This window comes from Lactuca virosa, chromosome 5 (genome assembly GCF_052849685.1).
Source record: "Lactuca virosa cultivar CGN04683 chromosome 5, Lactuca_virosa_CGN04683_v6, whole genome shotgun sequence".
Lineage (NCBI taxonomy): Eukaryota > Viridiplantae > Streptophyta > Magnoliopsida > Asterales > Asteraceae > Lactuca > Lactuca virosa.
Window position 1 is genome coordinate 127,176,041 of NC_136430.1, and position 12,570 is coordinate 127,188,610.

The 12,570-nt window shown below is 42.1% G+C and overlaps 1 long non-coding RNA gene across 1 annotated transcript; it reads left to right on the forward strand.

Annotated features, from left to right (window-relative positions):
- Positions 1-312: 312 nt before the first annotated feature.
- Positions 313-2,903, forward strand: LOC145117422 (uncharacterized). The gene is made up of 3 exons (XR_013712654.1): positions 313-867; positions 1,046-1,127; positions 2,762-2,903. It is a non-coding gene; the product is annotated as an uncharacterized LOC145117422 (long non-coding RNA).
- The last annotated feature ends 9,667 nt before the right edge of the window (positions 2,904-12,570 follow it).

A 12,570-nucleotide genomic window follows, 5' to 3' on the forward strand; every position in this document is an offset into this window, starting at 1 on the left:
TTTTTACCTAATGCACTCTTTTCATGACCTTTCGTTATTCTATATATTTTTGTATGTATACTTGCTTAGTTGCTTTATTGTTTAATATCTAATTATAGGTTTTAGGAGACATGAATAAATAATTAATAATAACATATTTTTGGGGAGGGTGAAATCACAAAATAAAGATGATTTCAAAAAATATAATGTGCTAAAGGCATTTTTATCAAACCGAAATTTTCATAAACCTAGTTGATAATGGTTAGAAAACCGATTTATAGCTATATAAATATGGCTATATAATTTTGTTTTGAACTTTGGGCTTCGGCCCCTAATACTAGTGGTCGTGTTCCGCCTCTGCTCAAGGACGATACAGTTTCTCATCCACCACCTCACTCATCTTCCTTCCCTCTCACGATTGCCCTAAACTACACACACAATCCAGCACATGTGCATATCCTTCATGAATCTCGATTGTACAATTCAATCTCTGCCAAAATCCACAGCTGTAAAAGAGATGTAGAGAAGCTTCATAATATCTCATTCCTATTTGAAGGCCCCACTCATTCTCCATCACCTGCCCATGCCTCTTACTTCCGTGTCTTCTCCAATAAACAGAGAAGAGATTCAACAGCTATTAGAGTTGTTTTCCCCATCTCAAACCCAGTTCCTTCTACCTTCTCTTTCTCCAATGGCAAACCAACCCAAAAGCTCCCTGATCACCACCGATTCCAGTTGAAGCAAACCCCTGACCATAAACAGGCCTGTAGGCGCAGCTTACCAGAGAAAAAGAAGCAGCGACTACTTCCATTTTTCCCTCCTGCCTTCATTTGTTCGACTATCAAACAACATCCACTCATCTTTTCCTTGCTCCTCCATCGATCTCAGGTAAATTCCTTACCTTCTCTGATCAAAATCCGTCCAGCAACCACCGTGAACAGTAGGCGCCTGCCACGGTGGCCGGTGGCCTGAACAGTTCTAACGGGACGATCCTGGTGGCGGATTTGGTCCTAGTCAGGTGTGTATAGTTCCTGATACCATTATTTTTCGGCCATGTGATGTTTAGGTCGACTCCAAGATTCCTGTTCCAAATCCCGCTTAGAACAGGAGCTTCCCGACACTTCCACCTCTCAAAACCCAAAACCAAAGTGAGTTCTATGGCCCCTCATTTCTGATTTCATTGTTTGGGGGAGAATACATGTTTTATTGATCAATATTTGATAACCAAAATGGATTTAAAACAAACGATTTTGGATTCTACAAATTATTATAGATGGTGTATAAATACGTATGTATGAAGAGAGTTGACGAATTAATATGGCATTGAGTTTTGAAACCACGGTTATAAACAAGTGCAGGAAATGTAAATACATATATATAAATATTCCGTGTAGCTTTTTCTGAATATTTATGATAACTAAAGCGATATAAATACTTATGCAAAAGTTTATATATAAAAAGGAAATAAACTTAAAAATACACCTGGAGGATTAAATGGTCATAGTTATATTATACTAATACATTAGAATACATTAGAATTTCTAATATGTGTAATAACTATTAAGGACTTTGGATCGTATTAAAACAATAATCATGTTAAACTTAATATGATTATAAACTTAAGTGAATAATTATATATAGACATCAGTTTTAGTAAATTACGGAGTTAACCCTAGTATGTTAAAGGTTAATGTGGTTTGATTACATCATAAAAGTTCGGTATAAAGGTCGTTAGAAATAAATACTTATCGAGTATTACATTTAAAGACTTTATCATTATTCCAAAATTTGAACGTATTAACAATAACCTCGCATGAGTTATATAAAATATGGGGAATGTAGGTTCTCGGTCGATCCAAACTTGGATAAATTCAAAAATTAACTATTATGTTAACACGATATCAAATTCGTATCTGGAATAATAAATTCTTGTAGTTTTAAGAATTCCGAGTATTGTTTTCTTAAATGGCGAATAACTTTACGTTTCTAGTGAATCTAGAATGAACAACATAGGTTTATTATACCTATTGTTTGTGGGTTTATTATACCCATTCCGCATAGGTTCATTATACATATTCTTTGTGGGTTTATCATACTCATTCCGCATAGGTTCATTATACCTATTCTTTGAGGGTTTATTATACCCATTCCAAATAGGTTCATCATACCTATTCCGAATACCGAACCCAATCCGTTCGAGTATTCATATCCGGTTTCGCGAAGGCTAAGTTCACAATACTTAGTAGAGACCTTCTGTTAAATAACCGTTAATCCTCGAGGGAACGACTAACGCTAGGTATAAGTGTCATAACATTGATCTTATACGGTACGACCGCCCGTCTGGAGTTGCTAGCTACAACTACGTCTGACGAGATGAATTTTGGCGCTGACGATAGCATTATCGAACATTACCCCGTGTTACAACGGGGTGAATGACTTTAGCACACGCGCCCTATCATGGTGTCGGTGCAATAATAAAGTTTGGTGTCAAGAGTTCGGTTATGACATCATCTAATATTCCTTTCGTTCTTAAATCAATAAAAACGACCACCGATAATATGATAGAGACTCATTTACTACTACGTTGGTTCAACCTATGCAACAGTAAAATAATCATTTCTTGGTGAGAAATTGTCAAATTATGTTTTGAAAAGGGTAAAGGTTTCTATCTCTATATTAAATTCTTTTTATAAAAATCTTTTGTTATTTTAAGAATATATGGAGTCAAAACCTGTAGGACTCACCAACATTATTGTTGACGTATTTTAACATGTATTCTCAGGAAAGTAAGGCAAGAAATCCACGCGAGGAGTATGGAATAATCGTCTTTTGTTTTTGTTATATGTCCTCTTTTTGAATCGTTGAAGATTTGTCATGAAACATGTAACAAAGTAAGATATAATTATGTCGTATGTGATGTAAAACTTTAAGTGGTTGTTTAATATTTGATATATGCTATGTTTCTAATATTCCATTTTCGTCACTCGCCCGGCGATTCCGCCGTCGGCTGGGGGTGTGACACTAGCTCTCTTGGCCGTATCATTTTCTTCTCGTATCTTCATCATGTTCGGCAACTCCCCTGTTTATTCTCCTCTCCCTCTTGCCACTGTTCTACATACTTTTTAACAAGTCGGGTTGCTTATCCATTAATTCTATTTTACCAAATCCAACATTATGTTCTTCATGTCAATTGTCAAAAAGCAAATGTTTACCTTTTGCACTTAATCTTAAATCTGCTTTACATGCCTTGGATTTGATTCATTGTGATTTGTGGGGACCTTCTCCTGTGATGTCTACATATGGTTTTCGATATTATGCTATTTTTGTTGATGATTATTCTAGGTTCACATGGGTTTATCCATTGAAAGCTAAGTTGGATTTTTACAATGTCTTTGAGAACTTTGTTGCTCTCGTTCAAACCCAATTTTCATGTAATATTAAAGAGTTCCAATCAGATGGTGGAATAGAATTTACAAATGAACAACTTCGTAACCTATTATCAAAAAATGGCACGCACCATCAATTATCTTGCCCTTACACTCCTCAACAAAATGGAAGGGTTAAGCGTAAACATCGACATATCGCTGAGACGGGCCTTGCCATGATGTTTAATGCTAATGTCCCAGCTACTCTTTGGACTCATACTTTCAGCTCTGCTACCTATATCATCAATTGTCTACCCTCAAAGCTTCTCGACAACAAATCTCCTAATGTTGGGTAGACACAAACTGTCGAATATCAGTCGTGAGCATGCTCAAGTATCACGTCATCTGGGCCTGCATCGAAGCCGAAAACTCAGGATAGAATAGAGCCCTCTCATTAAACATCTTGGTGATCTCCGTCCCGACTCCGTCGTCTGCCTCAAATCCAAATACTCTTGAGCCAACCTCTCCCTCTCCACCAGGGGAACATACCTAGTGTGAAACATCTCTGAGGACTGCTCCCAACTAAGAGCAGTCCTTTGCTCAGTATTATAGGAATTGGTCACCAAGTTCAACCAGTCCTTCATGCCCAAGCGAAAAAGGTACAAGGCGCACTTGACCTTCCAGTCCTCCGGACAGGAACAAGTGAAGAAACAACCTTCCACATCAAAAATCCATCTCATAGCTACAATTGGATCCTTCACCCCATTAAACCCTGGGGGCTTCATGTTGCTGAAGTCCAAATATTGGAATGATCCTCTACCCTGAACCCCCACATTAGCAATAGATATGGTAGTTGCAGTAGCAGCAGCCTCGAACACAACGGCGTATCGCTCATCGAACAACTCAATCATCGCGGTCATAATAGACACAAAGACCTTGGGGATGGCACTCGGATAGCAGCAACTACCTTAGTAGCGATCAACTCACGGATGTCATCATTTGACAATCCCAGCCTATCCTGGCCACCAGCTCTAGAACCAGATCCTCTCGTGAACACCATACTGTAAATGAACCAAAATACATATCAGAAATGCCATAATTCATACTATTATAATCATCACCAAGAGACTAAACTATCGAGGTTTGTGACTTCCTTGCTACGCGTACGGGTCCTGTGCTTTCAATAGTATGGGCCCAAACTACCTTCCATACCTACCCGTATTAATCTCAAAGGATAATCACAAACTACCCGAAAATAAACCGAAAACTAGGATATGCATACATCCTATACTCACTCTCTCGAGAGTGGCTAGTCATTCCTCATATGGTCGACTTTATCACATACTTACTCATGAAACTTCCACCAACCTTTTAGCCGTTCGTGTATGATAATCATAGATAACGCTGGATTCCATAGAAAATCGAATACTTGATTCTAACCTAAGCCCATAACCAAAAAAGTAATAGGAAATAAGGCTAATTCAAACATTCTCAGGCTATATAATCTTAGCTATGTGCAAATATGATGCACACACTAAGAAACTACAGTAATTATGTCAATTCCATCTAGCATATAAGAGATTCTCCTAGGCTATCAGGCATCATAACTAAGTCAATTCTAACATGTAATTCCTGAAGATCCTTAGCCTCCAAACTAGCATGCAGTTCTATCATAAACATCATAAAAAGTAACAATGTGGGTATCTTAGAGTACATTTTCTTGCTCCGGATGAACATACACATCTCCTCCTTCTCTGGCTACCCGTAAAAACAACTTTGTGAAAATTATAGGAAATTAGTTTCGAAAACCTTACAGATCCTTAGTTTGAGTCTGGATTCACACGAGTGCTTATCCAATTTTCTCGAACCAGGGCTCTGATACCAACTTGTAACATCCCAAAAATTCCAATAAAATTTTTCCATTTTAATTAAAGTAGAATCATTGTTTCCAACAAAAACCCAAGTCATAAGAAACCAATGTCAAGTACAAATATCCCAAAATCAATGTATCATAATATTTCCAAAATATGTCGCCAAAGGAGGTGTACGATCAAGCCTTTGCTTACCCCCGATCATCTGAAGTACCTGAAACATAACACTTAAACTGTAAACCAAATCTTAGTGAGTTTCCTAAAATACCATCACACAAACATAGAACAGCATGCATACTGGGATGATAGCAATCGGGCTGGATTACCCCTGAGCCCACAACATGAGTCTAGCATGCCTTTCTAGCACACAGATCATGTCTGGATTTCTCTCGAGCCCACAACATAAGTTTGGCTTGCCTTTTTGGCCCACAACTTAAGTTTGGCTTGCTCCCGGGTTTGTTGGCTTCCGCACAGATCAACATTGCCTCAACCCATCCACACTATGTCAATATATGCAACAGATAATCATATAACCAACAAACATATAATCATATAAGTCTAACAGATCACTACAACATTGTAACATCCTATATACCAGGATACATAACCGAATGGGTCGGCATTGGTTCCTTCGACCCATGAGTACAATGAGGAAAATCACCTCACTGTCTGAAAAGATAGTAAAAAAGAACGTTGCTCCAAATGTCAACTCTACAGGTCACCTATACAACAAAATAGTGATCTAAACTCAAATTATAGCTCAAAATACCCAAAATGGCCCTAAGTCAAACTTGGTCAAACCCCACGTCAAAGGTCAAATTCAACAAGTCAAACATTTAAGGTAAGGTCAAGTTGGCTGAGTACGCCCCGTGTACTCAGCTACTATGTTGGTGTAGTCACAACAAATCCAAAACCACAGGACTCTAACCCAGTGCGCGCAACGTACCCATTAGTATGCCTAATGTACTCTGTCTGAATCCAAACCTTCATATTAAGAGCTTATTCCTTAAAGACCTCTCGTCCAAACTCAGATCTCGACCCATAAGATCATTCTAAGTCACAAAGTTTCCACCTTTATGACTTTCCATGGCTAGACAAGGTCCAAAAACTAACATCCTAACTTAATAATCCCTTAACACATCATAACTCTTGCATGGAAGGGATAAAAGCACCAAGATCATAGTTTTCTGATTCCTAACACCTAAAAACGTCTGAAAGGACAACTCTTCTGGTAGAGTAACCCATATTCATGAACACCAAGCTTATGGGACCAAAATGAACACAAACTCAAATCTAACAAGATCTAAACAAATACTCATCAAGTTTTAGACTTTATACCTCCAAAAGATGCTTGATGTAACATTCCATTTGAAATTAAGTAATTAAATAATAAACCCAGAACCCCAAGATGTAAATTTATATTTTATATTATTTTACAGTAACCCTAAAACCCATAATAATTTAGCAGGGTGTTGGCTTCGGGAGTTAAAGGTCATAATTTTGGAATATTGGGGGTTAAGTGCAATTTCCGGATTGGTTTGTAAAAATTTTCAGAAGCCAGGGGTGTTTGGTAAATATTGGACTTAAATTGAAAGGATTTAGAAATGCTGAGGGCTAAAGAGTAAAATATGGATTTAGATTGTTATGATTAGAAAAGGAGAGGCCGAATTTGTCAATAGATTGAAGTTTAAAGGAAGACGGGATTTAAGACAGCCATTTCTTTCACCTCGTCGCATACATGAACCCTAACCCTAGCCGCATTCTTTAGCCGCCACCACCTTTTTCGGAGTCCTCTCAGCCGCCACCTCCACGCTGTTTCTTGAATGATCGCCTCTCCTCTTGTCGGCGAAGTCGTGGTCGAAGATGCAACGTCAGGAAAGTCAAAAACTCTAGGAACCGGAGCTGGTGATGCCGTTTTCTGGTGGAGGCGACCTCCATTTCCCCGCTGCTTTCACCACCGTGGAAGACGAAGGCTGCCTTTAGGGGCGTCGCGGCAATAAGCAATCGGAAGAGTAGTATATGGGTGTTATTGTTGTTGTTTCCAGTGGGAGTCACCCACCTCTTCTCTCCTTCATCTCCATCTGTAATCGTGCCCTTGCCGCCGTCGCCGTGAGTTGCTACCAATCACTATGCCTGCCGCATGCCACGGTGAAGGGAGGTTGTGTTCGAGTTTCGCAATCGGGTGTGTATTTTGGTGTTGTAATGCGATGTATGTGTGTGTATTTCAGTTGTAACTTGTTGTGTAGTTGTTACTGGTCTAGAAACTGAAGAAGAAGCCCACCAACCGGGAGGTTGTGTTCCTGCCGCCACCAACCGCCATGCTGAGTGGTGGTGTGCATGCATTTATGCGTGAATGTGAGCCTTTCTGCATAAAATAATGAATTGGTTTCTTGTTGTCGGATTTTGACTCGAAAACCACCACCACCGCCACGAGGTGGTGGCTGCCGCCGTGGCCGTCGTCGACCACCACTGCCCGAGGTGGCAGTGGGTGGTGCCCAGCCTAGTGAAACCCTAATTAACCTAAAAATTGAACTTTTGGATCTAACTAGCACGCTATTGGGTTGGAAACCCTAATTAGGGTTTAGAAAACCCTAATTTAGGATATGTTAGTTTGGAATTGTCGGGACCCGCATTTTGGACCATTGGGATTGAATTATGAATTATGACCGACCACATCGTATGATTGACCTGGTAGAATGATGGACTTGATGGACAAAGTCCTTAATAGGTTAAGTGTTTTTTAATTAACCCTAATTGTCATTTTATGTGAAAACTCTAATTGTGTTGGGTATTGAGTTGGGCTTTTCTGTTAGGCTTAGGTGTTTGGATTGTTGATGGGCCATATAATAACAAGTATATGGACTAGCAAATTTGGATGGGCTTTAGGGTAAGGCCCATGTGAGGCGTTTGGCCCCAATTTGGAAAATTGGGCCATATGTTGGGCCTTGGTTCATTGTTTGGATTTTGGGCCTTCAGAGTGTGTGTTTGGGCCTTGGGTTGTGATCAAGCTAGGTTGGGGGTAAAGTAGTCTTTTTACCCCAAGCATGGACTTATTGTTATGTATTGGAACCCAATTATTAATTGGGTGTTGTTTTGATGTTGACAGTTCGGGAATCTGTCAACCAGCAGCTGGAGTTTTATCCGCGGGACTTCAGCAGTGCAAGGTGAGTCTCCTCACCATACCATACGGTCGAAGGCACCAAGGCCGGCCCATTTAGTTAGTTGTGATGATTATTTTGGAATCATTATTGATATGCATGGTATCTATGTGAATATGCTAGTACCTTATTGGTTAGGAATGGAAGACCTCGTGGGGAACCGTAGCAGTTGGATATCAGACCATGGGGGGAGCCCATGGCATTCCAGGTAAAGACCATGGGGGGAGCCCATGACACATAGGTATAAGACCCTAGGGGTGCTTCGGTGGATATCGTGTTGCTGTTTAGCAGACATTTAGTACATCAGTGGAGTAAGTGAGTTAGAGGATTCAGGAGGTTTGTTGAGGAAAGTATGGATAGGTGTGGAAGGTAGTATTGGGCATGTACTATTGAAAGCACAAGATCCATACTCGAATCGGTGAGATTCTTGGAGAATCTAAGAAACTTAGGGAAGGAGAATTATTGATTATGCTCCGATCGTGGGAATAGTTTCCTTGCAGGTTGAGGATGAGCACGCATGGGGACAGACCAGGGTTTGGTCCCGGCTCCGGTGGTGAGCCAGGTAGTGAATGGACTGCCAGGGATTTAAGTTCGCGATGGATTAAGGAGATGGAAAGTGTTTGCCGCACTAGTCCCTACCCCTTAGGAGCTAAGGTTTGGTTCGCCTTGGATCTCTTGTATCGGGAAGAAAGGATTGATTGTGCGGTCTATTGCACTTTCGGGATTGGAGACAATGTCTTGGGATTAGCTTGTAGCCCGGTTTAGGGCAGAGGTTGCTTCAGCTACTGCAGTTCAGCCGTGGACGATTGAGTTGGTGAGTGTGTCAGGGTGCGAGACCCTGAATGATATGGTTTCTAGAGCCCGAGAATGGGTGACTGATTTAGAGCACTCGGGAATGGGATCCAGAATCTGGCTCGGGCTCAGGAGCAAGACCTGGGCCAATCGAGGCGTGAAAGCGGGAGTGCATCTCATCGTAAATTACTCTCAGAGTTTTGGAATGGACCTCGGTGGTCTTTTGTTCATCCAAGGAAGGGATTTTGGGAGTTTTTGATAGTCGTCTCGGGGACTTTTGGGCCGGAATTGTCACGGGGCAGTTAGGGGCCCATCTGGAGCCCAAAGGCTGTGGATCCCTAGAATCCTTTAGGGAGGAGGATCCTACTGTCAGTTCCTGTAGTTGGGATCGGAAGTGAGTGTTGCACCATTTCCTCAGGATCGTCGAGGTAACTCAGGAGGAAGTGGCCAGGATTCCTTCAGATATTTGCGGGTATGTTATCTTCTACCACTTCAAGTGGATATCGGGAATTTGTATCGCTTTGGAGTTTTGATTGAGTTTGAATAAGTTAGATCTCGGGTCGGTTCTCTGCTACTGTCTGAGTTATCAAGGATTGTCATATGCCATTCTGCATGTCGAGGAATCTTAGATGAATCTTCAGATGGACGTATCCTGCGGAGTGAGTCCCGCGTGTACCGTTATTGTTCCGGGTCTTTGTCGGAATCTGTTCATGAGTATTACTTGGAGGACCTTTGCTCAGGAATTAGTGGGGTAGTTCTCTAGTAAAGTCAGGGTTCAGTGGTTCTGTCATCTGTTCGGGTATGATGGACATCTGCCTATGGAAGAACTTTGGAGTTCAAGGAACTACCGTTTCTAGGAAAGGAATGGTAGCATGAAGATGGTGGGGTCAGTTGAGTGAGTTTCTTGATCATTGGATGTGTCAAGGGAATCGTACCTTCACGTGGACTGAAGTTGGTTAGTGTTCAATGATTCCTTGAGGATAGAAATTAGAGTAGAGGTTCGCCAGTACATGGCAAGAGTTATGGTTCTTAGTCGTCGGCATAAGAACTCAAGGAATTTGTATGGTATCATGGGAGGTGATTTGGATTATCGGACTAGTCAAGGTCTCAGCTGTATTCTTCTGGATTCCAGGAGTTGGGTAATCGTTGATATTGGCTAGTAATGGATCACTAGCAAGGGTAAGCCCCGGTCGTCAGCAGATCGATCGTTGGGGGGTAAGAAGGATTGGGAATCCTTCAATTTTTGTGTGTCGTGAGAACTTATCGAATCGAAGTGGGGGAGAATCAACCAGGTATTCAGGAGCAGGATCGGTTATGAAACTAGTTAGAGTTTCGCATCCCCGTCAGGGAGGAAGGAGGTCCAAGTGGCTGTTTGGTTTGAGGGTTGTGTGAGTTCGGAGTTCAGTAAAACTTCCCAGCATGTGAATCACGTCTTCTTGGTGCTTGATAGCAGAATTTGGGGAATCATGTTGGGTTCCAGTCATGAATTGAGTTCAGTTTGGGTGTTCAGTCGAATTCGTGCTCGACTCTGTGTGCATTTCGAATTAATTGATTAGGGCGAAAGTGTTGTAAGACTGCGGGGGAGCCGTATCATTCACTAATGGTCAGTTAGGATAGAAGTGTTGTAAGACTATGGGGGAGCCGTAGCATTCACTAATGGTCAGTTAGGGCGAAAGTGTTGTAAGAATACCCGGGAGCCGTAACATTCACTAGTAGTCAATTGGGGTGAAAATGTTGTATGACTAAGGGGGAGCCGTAGCATTCACAAGTAGTATGATAGTGTGGGAAGTGTTGTAAGACTGCGGCGTAGTCGTAACATTCACTGGCGGCCAAATAGTGTGGGAAGTGTTGTGAGACTTTGGGATGACCCGTAGAATTCACGGATTCGTTCAGACGAGTAGGCCAGGGTGGGCCAGTTCGCAAGATTGTGGGTAGACCACATCATGATTGGAATCAGGAAATGGTAGGTCGTTGGAGACCAGACATGATGTAAGACTACAATTAATCTGGTAGCATTCACTTTTCGCATTGGATTCGGTGACGACAGGTTATCAGGCTACTATGATCGGGTGGACCAGAAGGATTGATGGATCCATGTGTGGCGATATAGCTAGGGCAATTACTACTTGTCAAAGTTGCCTTCGGAGGTCGCGTGGGAGGATTGCAAGATTTCTCGTTGGCTCAGCAACCGAGCAGGAATCCAGTATTCCGGATGTGGGCAGACCAGTTGGATCCAGGGAGGCCTCAGTTGCTAAGGAAAACAGCTAGGAGGCGGTGTGATGCCCCGAGTAGTGGTAGGGATTTGGGATCCTTATGGGAGTAGCTTGTGAGCTGGGAGGTGTGAAGCCTCTTACAGTAGGATTATATAATCTCGGAATACTTGATTTGACCCTATTGTACAGCTCTCTTGTCTGGGTCCTAATCGTTGTAGGGATAAGTCTCATACTCGATGGATTAACTAAGCTTTCTGTCAAGTATAAGTGTACTGCAGGGAAATTTGGTCTGTGACTCTGTTTTCTTGTGAGAACCACAAGTTATCAGAAGTTGAGTAGCCAGTTGGGAACTAAGTGCAATGAATTCGGCAATAACGCAGTGTGGGCGGTCTGTCAAGAAGACAGACCATCTCGAGACTTCATATTTCAGATTGAGTAAATGTGATCATGTTGCAAGGAATTTGTTCATCTTCGGGTTTTAGAACCCTGCGACGAATGTTTTTGGTTGCCTTGGAAAGGCTGGGGTATGCTTGTGGTTGTGGTCGTGTTGCTCAAGTTTTTTGGCATGTCAGGAGTGGTAACGAATGATTTCGAGGATAATATATAATTTAAGTGGGGGATAATATATAATTTAAGACGACCATTTCTTTCCCCTCGTCGCGTACATGAACCCTAACCCTAGCCGCATTCTTCGGCCGCCACCACCTTTTTTGGAGTCTTCTCAGCCGCCACCTCCATGTTGTTGTTTGAACGATCGTCTCTCCTCTCGCCGACGACATCGTGGTCGAAGATGCAATGTCAGGAAAGTCGGAAACTCTAGGAACCGGGGTTGCTGCTGCCGTTTTCCGGTGCAGGCGACCTCCATTTCCCCGCTGCTTTCACCACCGTGGAAGACGAAGGCTGCCTTTAGGGGTGTCGTGGCAGTAGGCAATCGGAAGAGCAGTCTGTGGGTGTTGTTGCTGCTGTTTCCGGTGGGAGTTACCCACATCTTTTCTCCTTCATCTCCATCTATTATCGCTTCCTTGCCGCCGCCGCCGCTCCGAGCGGTCATCGTGAGTTGCTGCCAATCACTATGTCCGTTGCATGCCACCGTGAAGGGAGGCTGTGTTCAAGTTTCGCAATCGGGTGTGTATTTTCTTTTTGTAATGCGATGTATGTGTGTGTATTTCAGTTGTAACTTGTTATGTGGTTG